The sequence below is a fragment of the Oncorhynchus gorbuscha genome, linkage group LG14, assembly GCF_021184085.1.
Source record: "Oncorhynchus gorbuscha isolate QuinsamMale2020 ecotype Even-year linkage group LG14, OgorEven_v1.0, whole genome shotgun sequence".
Lineage (NCBI taxonomy): Eukaryota > Metazoa > Chordata > Actinopteri > Salmoniformes > Salmonidae > Oncorhynchus > Oncorhynchus gorbuscha.
The window spans coordinates 27,039,209-27,054,104 of record NC_060186.1 but is presented as its reverse complement, the minus strand read 5'-3'; positions in this window follow the sequence as shown (position 1 = coordinate 27,054,104).

The window sequence follows — 14,896 nt, the reverse complement described above, 5'->3', positions numbered from 1 at the left end:
TATTCTTGTGTCTCTGAGACATTTCTAAATGTCGCCATTTTCGTAATGGTCAAAATGAATTGAAGTCATTGCAAATGTACGAAGCTGTTTCTCGGTCCGAGAACCGTCTAGAGCCACGTAACTCACCATGCACTATCGACCTGAGGTCTAGAACAGGATTCTAAAGTTTCGGAACTCTAGGTCTGACGGTTCTTTTTTAGCTCGAACAAAGCTAACTATTGGAGGCACTGCCTGTCTCTACAAACCCCAATACGTCCCTCCTTCCAAGTTGTGTGTCTGTGTGATTTAGTTTTCCTTTGAAATTTTATGGGAAAAATGACTGATTTACAGTTCATGGGGGTTGCCTAATCACACATATGAAGTTTTGGACAGATCTGACTTTTTTAACCCCTCGAAACAGCCCCTGAGACACCAATTAAGGCACTTCCGGTTGGCACAGGAAGCTATAAGTCAAGACATATCCTCACTGGGGTATGCTTTTACAGAATCCTGAGTTTTAAGTCCTTACGTTAAGAATTGACTGATTTACACAGGGTTGAATGCACTATGTCTATCAAACTGCAGGCAGGTAATGGAAAAACACTTTTAGGGTGATTTTAACCACTTCCGGTTGGTCCAGGAAGCTTAGAATCAACACAGGTAGACCTCATACTGGCCTGATGGACTGTCATCAAAGACAGGTTCATACGGCATTCATAACCCATATAGACTTCAGGTTGAATTTAGGGGTGCAGGCAATGTATTCCTATGGGGAGAGAAGTCAATGCAAACTCTTTGAAGTAAACACCTTATTTTAACTATTAAGGGTTAATGCCACACGGTCAAGGTTAGGCTTGCACGGATCAGGAGGACCTTAGGAACGTACCTGAGGTCGAATTGTGCTTCTCACCCTAACGGTTCTCTCACTGTCACCCAAAAGCAAATGACGTTGTGGGGCAGGCTTCATTTTGGGCCTACTTTTCTAATGGTCGCTGCGCTCAGACCGAGCGAGCTACGGTCAAGCGGGATATCTCGTTGAACTCGGCACGGCCTAGAGATTATGTTTATGCCATTGCCTGCTCTCTGTGTCTTTGAGAACCGCACTTTTTCACTCCATCCTTGTTGTGTGTGCGTGTGAGAGCTTTTCTTTGACATCTGTTGGGAGAAATGACTGATTTACAGTTCATGAGGGTTACATAGTCACACATATGAAGTTTTGAAAAGATCTGACCTTTTTAACCCTTGGAAACTGCCACTGTGACATAATTAAAGGCACTTCCGGTTGGCACAGGAAGCTATAAGTAAACACATGTCTTGATTGACATAAACACTTACAGAATCCTGAGTTTTAAGTCTTTAAGTTAAGAATTGACTGATCTATGATCTACACAGTGTTGAATGCCGTCATTTTCACCTTTGAAGGTTATGTACATCAAAACTCCTTTTGGGTCAATCTAACCACTTCCGGTTGCTCCAGGAAGCTTAGAATCGACACAGGTAGACCTCATAGTGGTCTGATGGACTGTCATAGAAGACAGGTTCATAAGGCATTCATAACCCACATAGGCTTCAGGTTGAATTTAGAGGTGCAGGCAATGTATTCCTATGGGGAGAGAAGTCAATGCAAACTCTTTGATGTAAACACCTTCTTTTAACTGTTAAGAGTTAATGCCACAGGGTCAAGGTTAGGCTTGCACGGATCGGGAGGACCTTAGGAACGTACCCGAGGTCGAATTGTGCTTCTCACCCTAACGGTTCTCTCACTGTCACCCAAAAGCAAATGACATTGAGGGCCAGGCTTCATTTTGGTTCTGCTTTTTTTCAAGGTCACTGCACTCAGAGCGAGCTACGGTCAAGCGGGGCGTCTCGTTGAACTCGGCACAGTCTGGAGACTATGGTGATGCCATTTTTTGTGTTGATTTCAGAATGCCATTTTGGTGATGGTCCCTCTCCGTTTAAACATATTGCAAATGTACAAAAGTCAACTAGCAAGTCAGTGTCCATCAGTCAATTAGATGTCATTTTGACACCAAACTGATACCAATTGACACCAAACCCACTTTTTCCAACTCATTTAGAAGCCAACTATCATATATGTCAGAGCAGGCCCATAATTCACAGCGCCTTTAGTTTAAAACATAATAAAAACGTAAAACACATAGTTACGTTCTAGCTGCGGGTCCAGGTCGGACATTATGTGAAGGCCTATGTGAGGCGACCCCGAATCCCGAGTTTCGGCTCGATAGGTCCTTCGGTGCCCGAGTAAAACCCTAATTGGTGCTGAAAATCCACTTTTTTCCATGCCTTGCTATGGGGTCCTTGAATGAGCTATCGGACCGAAACGTTGGGGTCCGTCTCTATGGGCCGAGCCGGTTTCAATGCACCTAGTCTTGTGTCTCTGAGACTTTTCTAAATGTCGCCATTTTCGTAATGGTCAAAATGAATTGAAGTCATTGCAAATGTACGAGGCTATTTCTCGGTCCGAGAACCTTCTAGAGCCACCCAACTCACCACGCACTATCGACCCGAGGTCTAGAACAGGTTTCTAAAGTTTCGGATCTCTAGGTCTGACGGTTCTTTTTTAGCTCGAACAAAGCTAACTATTGGAGGCACTGTCTGTCTCTACAAACCCCAATACGTCCCTCCTTCCAAGTTGTGTGTCTGTGTAATTTAGTTTTCCTTTGCAATTTTATGGGAAAAATGACTGATTTACAGTTCATGGGGGTTGCCTAATCACACATATGAAGTTTTGGACAGATCTGACTTTTTTAACCCCTCGAAACAGCCCCTGAGACACCAATTAAGGCACTTCCGGTTGGCACAGGAAGCTATAAGTCAACACATATCCTCACTGGGATATGCTTTTACAGAATCCTGAGTTTTAAGTCCTTACGTTAAGAATTGACTGATTTACACAGGGTTGAATGCACTATGTCTATCAAACTGCAGGCAGGTAATGGAAAAACACTTTTAGGGTGATTTTAACCACTTCCGGTTGGTCCAGGAAGCTTAGAATCAACACAGGTAGACCTCATACTGGCCTGATGGACTGTTACCAAAGACAGGTTCATACGGCATTCATAACCCATATAGACTTCAGGTTGAATTTAGGGGTAAAGGCAATGTATTCCTATGGGGAGAGAAGTCAATGCAAACTCTTTGAAGTAAACACCTTCTTTTAACTATTAAGGGTTAATGCCACACGGTCAAGGTTAGGCTTGCACGGATTGGAAGGACCTTAGGAACATACCTGAGGTCGAATTGTGCTTCTCACCCTAACGGTTCTCTCACTGTCACCCAAAAGCAAATGACGTTGTGGGGCAGGCTTCATTTTGGGCCTAATTTTCTAATGGTCGCTGCGCTTAGACCGAGCGAGCTACGGTCAAGCGGGATATCTCGTTGAACTCGGCATGGCCTAGAGATTATGTTTATGCCATTGCCTGCTCTCTGTGTCTTTGAGAACCGCACTTTTCACTCCATCCTTGCTGTGTGTGCGTGTGAGAGATTTTCTTTGACATCTGTTGGGAGAAATGACTGATTTACAGTTCATGAGGGTTACCTAGTCACACATATGAAGTTTTGAAAAGATCTGACCTTTTTAACCCATGGAAACTGCCACTGTGACACCATTAAAGGCACTTCCGGTTGGCACAGGAAGCTATAAATAAACTCATATCATGATTGGGGTATGCCTTTACAGAATCCTGAGTTTTAAGTCTTTACGTTAAGAACTGAGTTATTTACGGAGGGTTTAGTGAGTGTGTGTTTTTTCAGAAAATCATAGAAAATCACAGAAATCTCGCAGAGCTCCGCAGCACACTTTAAAAATATTCGTAAGAACACCCTGCAACTGGATCTGTAACTGTTGAAAAAAAAACACCTATCCGTGAACATCACCAAGGTGTCGTTGTACGATTTCTTTTAAATGACGATAGAAAAATGGCTGGTTCTTTTTTTATTGACACCGGAGGCTCCTTGACTTTGACGTGAAGTGGAAAAATAATTTCTCTATTTTCATTTTGGACCTTTAATCCCAGATAAATGGCCATAACTCAAAAACCGTTGAGGCCTAGACGCCATCTTGTTCGGGGCCAACTGCCCATTATGCCGCCCCTACGCTCACCGAGTTTCGGCTTCTAAATATTTTCAGTTTTCGAGATAAGGCCCCGTCGTGAATCATGATGTTTTGTCCAATAGCAATATGATTGCTTATGCCCTCTTGTGGGAATTTCCGGGACATCGGAAAAATGACCTAAATCTTATTATTTTTGTAAAACGGAAACCGAATGTCCGACAAAGTTCATTTGATGACTTCCTGGTAGGTCCGGCCCTGCCGCTCGGCCCGACGCCGTCCGCGAATTTTACAAACGATTTCGGACGTCTAGGCAAGGCACTGTAGAGATGGGATATGTGTTCAACACCATTATTGCACACAGAGTCCATGCAACATTTTTACTCCTGAATCTATTTAGGCTTGCCATAACAAAAGAGTTGATTACTTATTGACTCAAGACATTTCAGCTTTTCTGTTTTTTATCAATGAATTAAAACACAATTCCACTTGGACATTATGGGCTATTGAGGGTGCAACATGGAACCAAAAAGGATTCTCCTATGGGAACCGCCAAAGAACCCTGTTGAAACCTTGTTAGAGTTGAATGGCCTTAAACTGTTAATACAAAGAGATATGAAGGCTTATGGCAAAGTGACATTTGAGTCACTTTTTTCACCTACAGTGGCGACCTAGCAGTAGCCTGCCTGAATGAAAGTCCAGCACTCAACCTAATGAGCTCTTATGATCTAAAGGTTCTGGGCAAAACAATCTGTTTTTAGATCACTGTCCTCTTTCGTCCTTTCTTTAGTCAGGAGATGAAGTAAACTGCACTTGATCTTTTAAAGTTTGAAGTAGCATGGTCGAGCAGTTGACACACTTGATACCTAGTTCCCCACTTTCCTTACATTGAAGCATTTCCATATTCCCATTTTATAGGAGAACCACTTAAATTCAAAAGTGATTGAAAAGCTTGCTGTGGAAGGGATGTGCACGTTGTAGATGTTTTACACATGTTTTCATTGCCTCCTGGCTGCCAGCTCCTAGCCAAATAATATGATAATGGTAATTCTATATTGAATTCCCCCCACCCTGTTATTTCTGTAAATGAATACTTAGAACCTTCTGGGTTTCTTTATTGAATGGAGCAGAAAAACATATATCTCGTTCTGAGTGAGCAGTTAACCAAAACATTCCTAAGGGGAATGATTCCTTGCTCCGTGTCTTGCCTTGCTCCCTCGCTCACTGTGCCTTGCTCCCTCGCTCACTCCCTGCACACTCTAGGAGCTCAGATCCACAAACCTCACCATCACAATGGATGCGTCCCCAATTTACTATATAGTGCACTATTTTTGACCAGCGACCGTAGGGTCCGGGTGGTGCACTAGAAAAGGGTGCCATTTGGGATACAGACAATGATAACAGACTGAATTTCAACACTGGTAGTGAAATGTAATAACGTGGCACTGATGAGTGTTTTAGAATAGCAAAGATGTCTACTGAGGCGAGGAGAGAAGAGAATGATCCTGTCAATCAATTTGATGAGAAGACACAGTCGTTAGTACACAGGGTGACGCCTATGACATGTTACTGCCATTTAAGGGATAGTTTGAGATTTTGGCAATGAAGCCCTTTAACTACTTCCCTACAGTGAGATTAACTTTTTTTGCACCCAGTATGCAGGAAGTAAGATGTAATTTCGCAAACCAAGAAGCGTTACTGCAATGAAGTCTATGGGAACAGCTAGCATGCTAGTTGTTGCCATAGACTTACAGTTATTGCGCTAATGCTATTTATATAGCAATGTCCTTCAAACTGAACACAGAGACAGAAAAATAGTTTCTAACTCTGGGGAAGTAGGTACAGTGCTTGTGAAAGAATTCACCCCCTTCACGTTTTTCTTATTTTGTTTCCTTACAATCAGGTAGTGGGGGTTTCTATCACTTGATTTACACAACATGCCTACCACTTTGAAGACGCTAAATATTATTATAGTGAAACAAAAAAGAAATAAGACAACAAAAAAAATCTGAACACTTTAAGGTGCATAACTATTCACCCCACCAAAGACAATACTTTGCAGAGCCACCTTTTGCAGCAATCCACAGGCTCAAACTCAGTCAAAACAATCAGACAAAAAAATCAAAATTGTATCCATGAAGTTCATAGAAACTTGTTTATATTCAACCTTATATATATACATACACAGACAGACATAGGCTATGGTTGTTCTCATACAAACAAACAGACCCTCACTCACAATGACTAGCTAACGTACATCTTTATATATTGCAAATAAAATGTAAAAACAATCACAAATAATATTTCATATTAATTTCAAACAACTGCATTAGCATAAGAGCAACTTACCAGTCCAAAACAATGTCCTCTCCATTCAAAAAAATATGCCTCAGTTTCAGTCTTCAAAATGGAGTCTTCAAAAAGCAGATCTGTCTCACTTTCACAATGAATTTCCTCTAAAATTGTTTCTACGTTCATATATATTAGAATTAGCTTTCCTTGACTTATTCGCCATGATGCTGGATAAATAAACAGATGAAGATGCAAGTCACCGAAATACTGCTGTGCTGAATAAGTAGTTTGATATGGGGGTCTGTGCTCAGATAATCACAGCGTATTCTTTTGCAATAAATCATTATTTAAATCTGACAACGCAGTTGGATTAGCAAGATTCTAGGCTTTCGAACCATGTGAGACACTTGTATTTTCATGAATGTTTAATATGACTATTTATGTAGCGATCACCTATGTTGTCGAATTTAATCCCGCTAACGGGTTTGGTGCGCAGAGATGTTAAAATTGACGTAGATCTAAATAATTTAAAAAGCATATTGAAGTTAGAAGCAATAGGATTTGAAGCAATAACTATTTCAGCATCGTTTCGCGCTGCTCTGAGACAAGCACGGGGACTGGTCTTGATAAATCAATGAGATTGATATTTTCACGGAATCTCCGTTTGGGTATTGGTTACACTACAATTAGGGTGTGGATATGTTGTGCCCCTTAGATATTAATTTAGAGTCATCTAATCCTCTTATGCTCTTAGTACTGTAGCCTACTCCTGACCATCACGTTGTACAGCACCATATTTTCTGTTCCATCCTCACCGAAACCCTGAGGGTTTCATTTTTAGTTTTCTTGCAATAGAAACACCATAATATTAATCAAATTAATTAAGCAACATTTCTTAAAATCAATCCCACTAAACTATGTTCTTACAAAAAATATATTTGTATTCTCTAGTAATGCTAATATTGAAGACTATCAAATTCTTCTCAAAGATGCCCTCTGGTGGTTAAACTAGCACTAACTTGCATGAATGGTAAAAATGGTAACAAAATGTACATATAAATGCCAATACATACACACAACTATCTAGGTCAAATAGGGAAGAGGTGTTGTGCCATGAGGTGTTGCTTTATCTGTTTTTTAAACCAGGTTTGCTGTTCAATTTAGCCATATGAGATGGAATGGAGTTCCATGCAATAATGTCTCTTTCATGAATCTGTTCTGGATTTGGGGACTGTGATAAGACCTAGTAGTGTCAGAGCTTTTTGTAAGTTGACTATGCAAACAATTTGGGGTTTTCAACACATTTTTAGAAGACGGTTTCTTATTAAAAGAAGACATGATGCAGTCAGTCTCCCCTCAACTCTTAGCCAAGACTGGCATGAAAACGATTCACGATTACGCCGGAGGTTGGGACTGCCGTCTTACCGGTTCTCAACCAATCACTGCTATTTTGTTAGGTTTTTTCGTTGTTCGTAAATTGTTTTGTACATAATGTTGCTGCTACCATCTCTTATGACCGAAAAGAGCTTCTGAGCTTCAGATATGGGAGTCCTCACCTCAAATTGTACGAGCAGTTCTTCTTCAATGAGTCGGACGCGAGGGATATACTACAGACACCCGACCAGGCCCGATCCCTGTGATTAGCCGGAGAAGGAAACTGAGATTTCAAGGCAAAAGATCCGGGTGCCTTGTGAGGATCAGGTGACGAGTGGCTAATCTGCCCTTACCTTCCATTCTCCTAGCTAAAGTTCAATCACTTGAAAATAAATAGGACGAACTGAAAGCTCATATATCCTTCCAAATGGACATTAAAAACTGTAATATCTTATGTTTCACTGAGTCATGGCTGAATGACAACATTAAGAACATACAGCTGGCGGGTAATACACTCTATTGGCAAGACAGAACAGCAGCCTCTGGTAAGACATGGGGCGGGGGCCTATGCATTTATGTAAACAACAGCTGGTGCATGATATCTAAGAAAGTCTCAAAGTTTTACTCGGCTATCTCATGATTAGCTGTAGACCACATTATCTACATAGATAGTTTTCATCTGTATTTTTCATAGCTGTCTACACACTACCACAGAGCGAATTTGGCACTAAAACCGCACTCAATTAGCTGTATTCCGCCATAAGCAAACAGGAAAATGCTCTCCGCTCCTGGTGGCCGGTGACTTTAATATAGGCAAACTTAAATCAGTTTTACCAAATTTCTATCAGCATGTCAAATGTGCAACCAGAGGGAAAACAATTCTGGAACACCTTTACTCCACACACAGAGATGCGTGCAAAGCTCTCCCTCACCCTTCATTTGGCAAGTCTGACCACAACTCTATCCTCCTGATTCCTGCTCACAAGCAAAAATTAAAGCAGAAAGCTCCAGTGACTCGGTCTATAAAAAAGTGGTGAGATGAAGCAGATGCTAATCTACAGGACTGTTTTGCTATCACAACATGGAATATGTTCTGGGATTCATCCGATGGCAGTCACTGGCTTCATCAATAAGTGCATCACGGACATCGTCCCCACAGTGACTGTACGTATATACCCAAATCAGAAGCCATGGATTACAGGCAACATTCGCACCGAGCTAAAGGGTAGAGCTGGCGCTTTCAAGGAGTGGGACTCTAACCCGGAAGCTTTAAAAAAAATCCCGCTATACCCTGCAATGAACCATGAAACTGGCAAAGCATCAATACAAGACTAAGATTGAATTGTACTACACCGGCTCCGACGCTCGCCGGATTTGGCAGGGCTTGCAAACTATTACAGACTACAAAGGGAAGCACAACCGAGAGCTGCCCAGTGACACGAGCCAAATAAACTTTTCTTTGATTTGCATAGTGTTTATATCAGCCCTCTGATTACAATGAAGAGCAAGACTTGCTACTCTGTTCTGGGCCAGCGGCAGCTTAACTAGGTCTTTCCTTGCAGCACTCGACCATGTGACTGGACAATAATTTAGATAAGACAAAAGGTCTTTATTGCATAATCACTGAACTATCCCTTTAAGCAGACAAAGAGCAGAGAAACACACACACACACACACACACACACACACACACACACACACACACACACACACACACACACACACACACACACACACACACACACACACACACACACACACACACACACACACACACACACACACACACACACACACACACACACACACACACACACACACACACACACACAGTAGCAGTGCATGGGTAAAATCGCTGGGGAAGCCAAGACAAGAAAAAAGTAATATTTGGGTAAAATCACTGGGGAAGCCAAGCCAGGAAAAAAGCCATATTACAACCAACTGTATGTGTTGTGATAATTGAGTTGTTTGCTCTATATCCGGTTAGTTCATATGCCAATGTGATATATAACAAGGCCTAAATTCAAGGATATGTGTGTTTCATCACAAAACTAGAAAGCACCATCTGACTGGTAAAGTCCACGAAGAAAGCATATAATGCATGTAACAAACAGTTACGGCATGGTCAAGCTAGTTAATGTTTCTGACATATTTGGACTACTAAACAACCATTGATTTAGAAGCAGGGAGAGTAATCGCAAGTCACAAAGAAAACAGGAGCTGCCTCCGCTATTCCAGCACCATTTCACCTTCAACATTTGAACATCAAGTCAACTAAAGCCTATGCTTATTATAATACAGTGAAAACTTAAAGATACCAAAAACAATTCAGTCCAACCATCGTTAGCAAAATATCTCATGGCTGTCCATAGTACTGATTCGTGTGTGTGTGTGTGTGTTTGTGTGTGCGCAAGTAGAAAAAGACATGTTGACTCACCCTTCTTGTAGATGAATAAGAACGCCAATGCCATCCACCTCTCTTTCATGTTGGAAAAAGAGTTAGACTCTGTCATACAGTACACACTTTTAGTTTTTGTTGTCATAGTCTAGGCTACTTGTCTAAAATGATTGCTAGCCTAACTTCCCTATCCATAGCCTACCCATAGATGACTAAACTGCTTGGAGTAACACTAGATTGTAAACTGTCATGGCCAAAACATATTGATGCAGTAGTAGCTACGATGGGGAGAAGTCTGTCTATAATAAAGCAATGCTCTGCCTTCTAAACAACACGATCAACAAGGCAGGTCCTACAGGCCCTAGTTTTGTCGCACCTCGACTACTGGTCAGTCGTGTGGTCAGATGCCACAAAAAAGGAAAATTGCAATTGGCTCAGAACAGCCCTTGGATGTACACAGAGAGCTAATATTAGTAATATGGTGTCAATCTCTCGTGGCTGAAAGTTTAGGAGAGATTGACTTCATTACTACTTTTATTTATGAGAGGTATTGGCATGTTGAATGCACCGAGCTGTCTGTCTAAACTACTGGCACACAGCTCAGACACCCATGCATACCCAACAACACATGCCACCAGAGGTCTCTTCACAGTCCCCAAGTCCAGAACAGACTATGGGAGGCACACAGTACTACATAGAGCCATGACTACATGGAACTCTATTCCACATCAAGTAACTGACGCAAGCAGTGGAATTTTTTTTTTTTTTTTAAAGATTTAAAAAACGTATGGAACAGCGGGGACTGTGAAGCAACACAAACATCGGCAGAGACACATGCATACACACACACACGATAACATATTCACTATACCACTATAGTAGTGGAGTGGGGGCCCGATGTCTCACAGTGTGTTGTGAAATCTGTGAATGTATTAAGAAAAGCCTAAAGGAGTGTGTGTGTCCACAGGCATAGAAGGAAGCTTCAGTAATTCCTCGACTTAAAAATAATAAAGCCCCGTTTGCCGGCTTTAAAAGCCGCCCAATCACTTTGCTGCCTCTTCTTAGTAAACTAATGGAGAGAATTGTATTCGAAACAAATGCAATGCTATTTTAAAAAGAACAAGTTAAATACGGACCATTGGTATGCACGTAGAGAGGAGGGCACTCAACGTACACTGCACTGACTCAGGTGACTGACGATTGGCTCAAAGAAATGTTTGAGCTGTAATTATTAGATTTCAGTGCAGCCTTTGATGTTATTGATCATATCCGTTGTAACTGGACAAACTCACTTGTTATGGCTTGATCACCTGCTATCACATGGTTGGAGAGTTGCTCAGAGAGTATTCTTCAATAGAAGCTTCTCTAACATTAAATCAGAAGGCCCATGGAAAGAAATGGCGTTTGAAATTCATTTCAAATAAATACAAAAATAATTGTCATGTTTTGTCATTTATTATCTTGTCTTGTCCCTGTGCTTCCCATTCTATTCGTTTCCCTCTGCTGGTCTTATTAGGTTCTTTCCCTCTTTCTATCCCTCTCTCTCCCCCTCCCTCTCTCACTCTCTCGCTCTCTCTTCTCTCTATCGTTCCGTTCCTGCTCCCAGCTGTTCCTATTCCCCTAATCAATCATTTAGTCTTCCCACACCTGTTCCCGATCCTTTCCCCTGATTAGAGTCCCTATTTCTTCCTTTGTGTTCCGTTCCTGTCCTGTCGGTTCCTTGTCTAGAATTCACCGTGCTGTGTTTGTGTATCGCCCTGTCGTGTCGTGTTTTCCTCAGATGCTGCGTGGTGGGCAGGTGTCTGAGTCTGTCTGGTTCGGGTGCCTTCCCGAGGCAACCTGCTGTTCACCTGCTGTTCAGGATCGAGTCTCCAGTTTGTCCTCGTCATTTCGAGTGAAAGTTGTGTTTTTTTGTTTGTAATTACTTTACTGGATTAAAGACTCTGTTTTCGCCAAGTCGCTTTTGGGTCCTCTTTCACCTGCATGACAGAAGGAACCGACCAAGGAATGGACCCAGCGACTTCAGACGCTCGTTACACTGCCGTCAAGATCCAAGGAGCCATGCTCGGCAGACACGAGCAGGAATTGTCTGCTGCTCGCCATGCCGTGGAGAACCTGGCCGCTCAGGTTTCCGACCTCTCTGGACAGTTCCAGAGTCTACGTCTCGTGCCACCTGTTACTTCCTGGCCTGCCGAGCCTCCAGAACCTAGGGTTAATAACCCACCTTGCTACTCCGGGCAGCCCACTGAGTGCCGCTCCTTTCTCACGCAGTGTGAGATTGTGTTCTCTCTCCAACCCAACACATACTCTAGAGAGAGAGCTCGGGTTGCTTACGTCATTTCACTCCTTACTGGCCGGGCTCGAGAATGGGGCACAGCTATCTGGGAGGCAAGGGCTGATTGCTCTAACAAGTTCCAGAACTTTAAAGAGGAGATGATTCGGGTTTTTGACCGTTCAGTTTTTGGTAGGGAGACTTCTAGGGCCCTGGCTTCCTTATGCCAAGGTGAACGGTCCATAACGGATTATTCTATTGAGTTTCGCACTCTTGCTGCCTCTAGTGAGTGGAACGAGCCGGCGCTGCTCGCTCGTTTTCTGGAGGGACTCCACGCAGTGGTTAAGGATGAGATTCTCTCCCGGGAGGTTCCTTCAGATGTGGACTCTTTGATTGCTCTCGCCATCCGCATAGAACGACGGGTAGATCTTCGTCACCGGGCTCGTGGAAGAGAGCTCGCATCAACGGTGTTTCCCTGCTCCGCATCGCAACCATCTCCCTCCTCTGGCTCAGAGTCTGAGCCCATGCAGCTGGGAGGGATTCGCATCTCGACTAAGGAGAGGGAACGGAGGATCACCAACCGCCTGTGCCTCTATTGCGGAGTTGCTGGACATTTTGTTAATTCATGTCCAGTAAAAGCCAGAGCTCATCTGTAAGCGGAGGGCTACAGGTGAGCGCAACTACTCAAGTCTCTCCATCAAGATCCTGTACTACTTTGTCGGTCCATCTACGCTGGACCGGTTCGGGTGCTACATGTAGTGCCTTGATAGACTCTGGGGCTGAGGGTTGTTTCATGGACGAAGCATGGGTTCGGAAACATGACATTCCTTTCAGAGAGTTAGAGAAGCCTACGCCCATGTTCGCCTTAGATGGTAGTCATCTTCCCAGTATCAGATTTGAGACACTACCTTTAACCCTCACAGTATCTGGTAACCACAGTGAGACTATTTCTTTTTTGATTTTTCGTTCACCGTTTACACCTGTTGTTTTGGGTCATCCCTGGTTAGTATGTCATAATCCTTCAATTAATTGGTCTAGTAATTCTATCCTATCCTGGAACGTTTCTTGTCATGTGAAGTGTTTAATGTCTGCCATCCCTCCCGTTTCTTCTGTCCCTACTTCTCAGGAGGAACCTGGCGATTTGACAGGAGTGCCGGAGGAATATCATGATCTGCGCACGGTCTTCAGTCGGTCCCGAGCCAACTCCCTTCCTCCTCACCGGTCGTATGATTGTAGTATTGATCTCCTTCCGGGGACCACTCCTCCTCGGGGTAGACTATACTCTCTGTCGGCTCCCGAACGTAAGGCTCTCGAGGATTATTTGTCTGTGTCTCTTGACGCCGGTACCATAGTGCCTTCTTCCTCTCCGGCCGGGGCGGGGTTCTTTTTGTTAAGAAGAAGGACGGTACTCTGCGCCCCTGCGTGGATTATCGAGGGCTGAATGACATAACGGTTAAGAATCGTTATCCGCTTCCCCTTATGTCATCAGTCTTCGAGATTCTGCAGGGAGCCAGGTGCTTTACTAAGTTGGACCTTCGTAACGCTTACCATCTCGTGCGCATCAGAGAGGGGGACGAGTGGAAAACGGCGTTTAACACTCCGTTAGGGCATTTTGAGTACCGGGTTCTGCCGTTTGGTCTCGCCAATGCGCCAGCTGTTTTTCAGGCATTAGTTAATGATGTTCTGAGAGACATGCTGAACATCTTTGTTTTTGTCTATCTTGACGATATCCTGATTTTTTCTCCGTCACTCGAGATTCATGTTCAGCACGTTCGACGTGTTCTACAGCGCCTTTTAGAGAATTGTCTCTACGTAAAGTCTGAGAAGTGCTCTTTTCATGTCTCCAACGTTACTTTTCTCGGTTCCGTTATTTCCACTGAAGGCATTCAGATGGATTCCGCTAAGGTCCAAGCTGTCAGTGATTGGCCCGTTCCAAGGTCACGTGTCGAGTTGCAGCGCTTTTTAGGTTTCGCTAATTTCTATCGGCGTTTCATTCGTAATTTCGGTCAAGTTGCTGCCCCTCTCACAGCTCTTACTTCTGTCAAGACGTGTTTTAAGTGGTCCGGTTCCGCCCAGGGAGCTTTTGATCTTCTAAAAGAACGTTTTACGTCCGCTCCTATCCTCGTTACTCCTGACGTCACTAGACAATTCATTGTCGAGGTTGACGCTTCAGAGGTAGGCGTGGGAGCCATTCTATCCCAGCGCTTCCAGTCTGACGATAAGGTTCATCCTTGCGCTTATTTTCTCATCGCCTGTCGCCATCTGAGCGCAACTATGATGTGGGTAACCGTGAACTGCTCGCCATCCGCTTAGCCCTAGGCGAATGGCGACAGTGGTTGGAGGGGCGACCGTTCCTTTTGTCGTTTGGACAGACCATAAGAACCTTGAGTACATCCGTTCTGCCAAACGACTTAATGCCCGTCAAGCTCGTTGGGCGTTGTTTTTCGCTCGTTTCGAGTTTGTGATTTCTTACCGTCCGGGTAGCAAGAACACCAAGCCTGATGCCTTA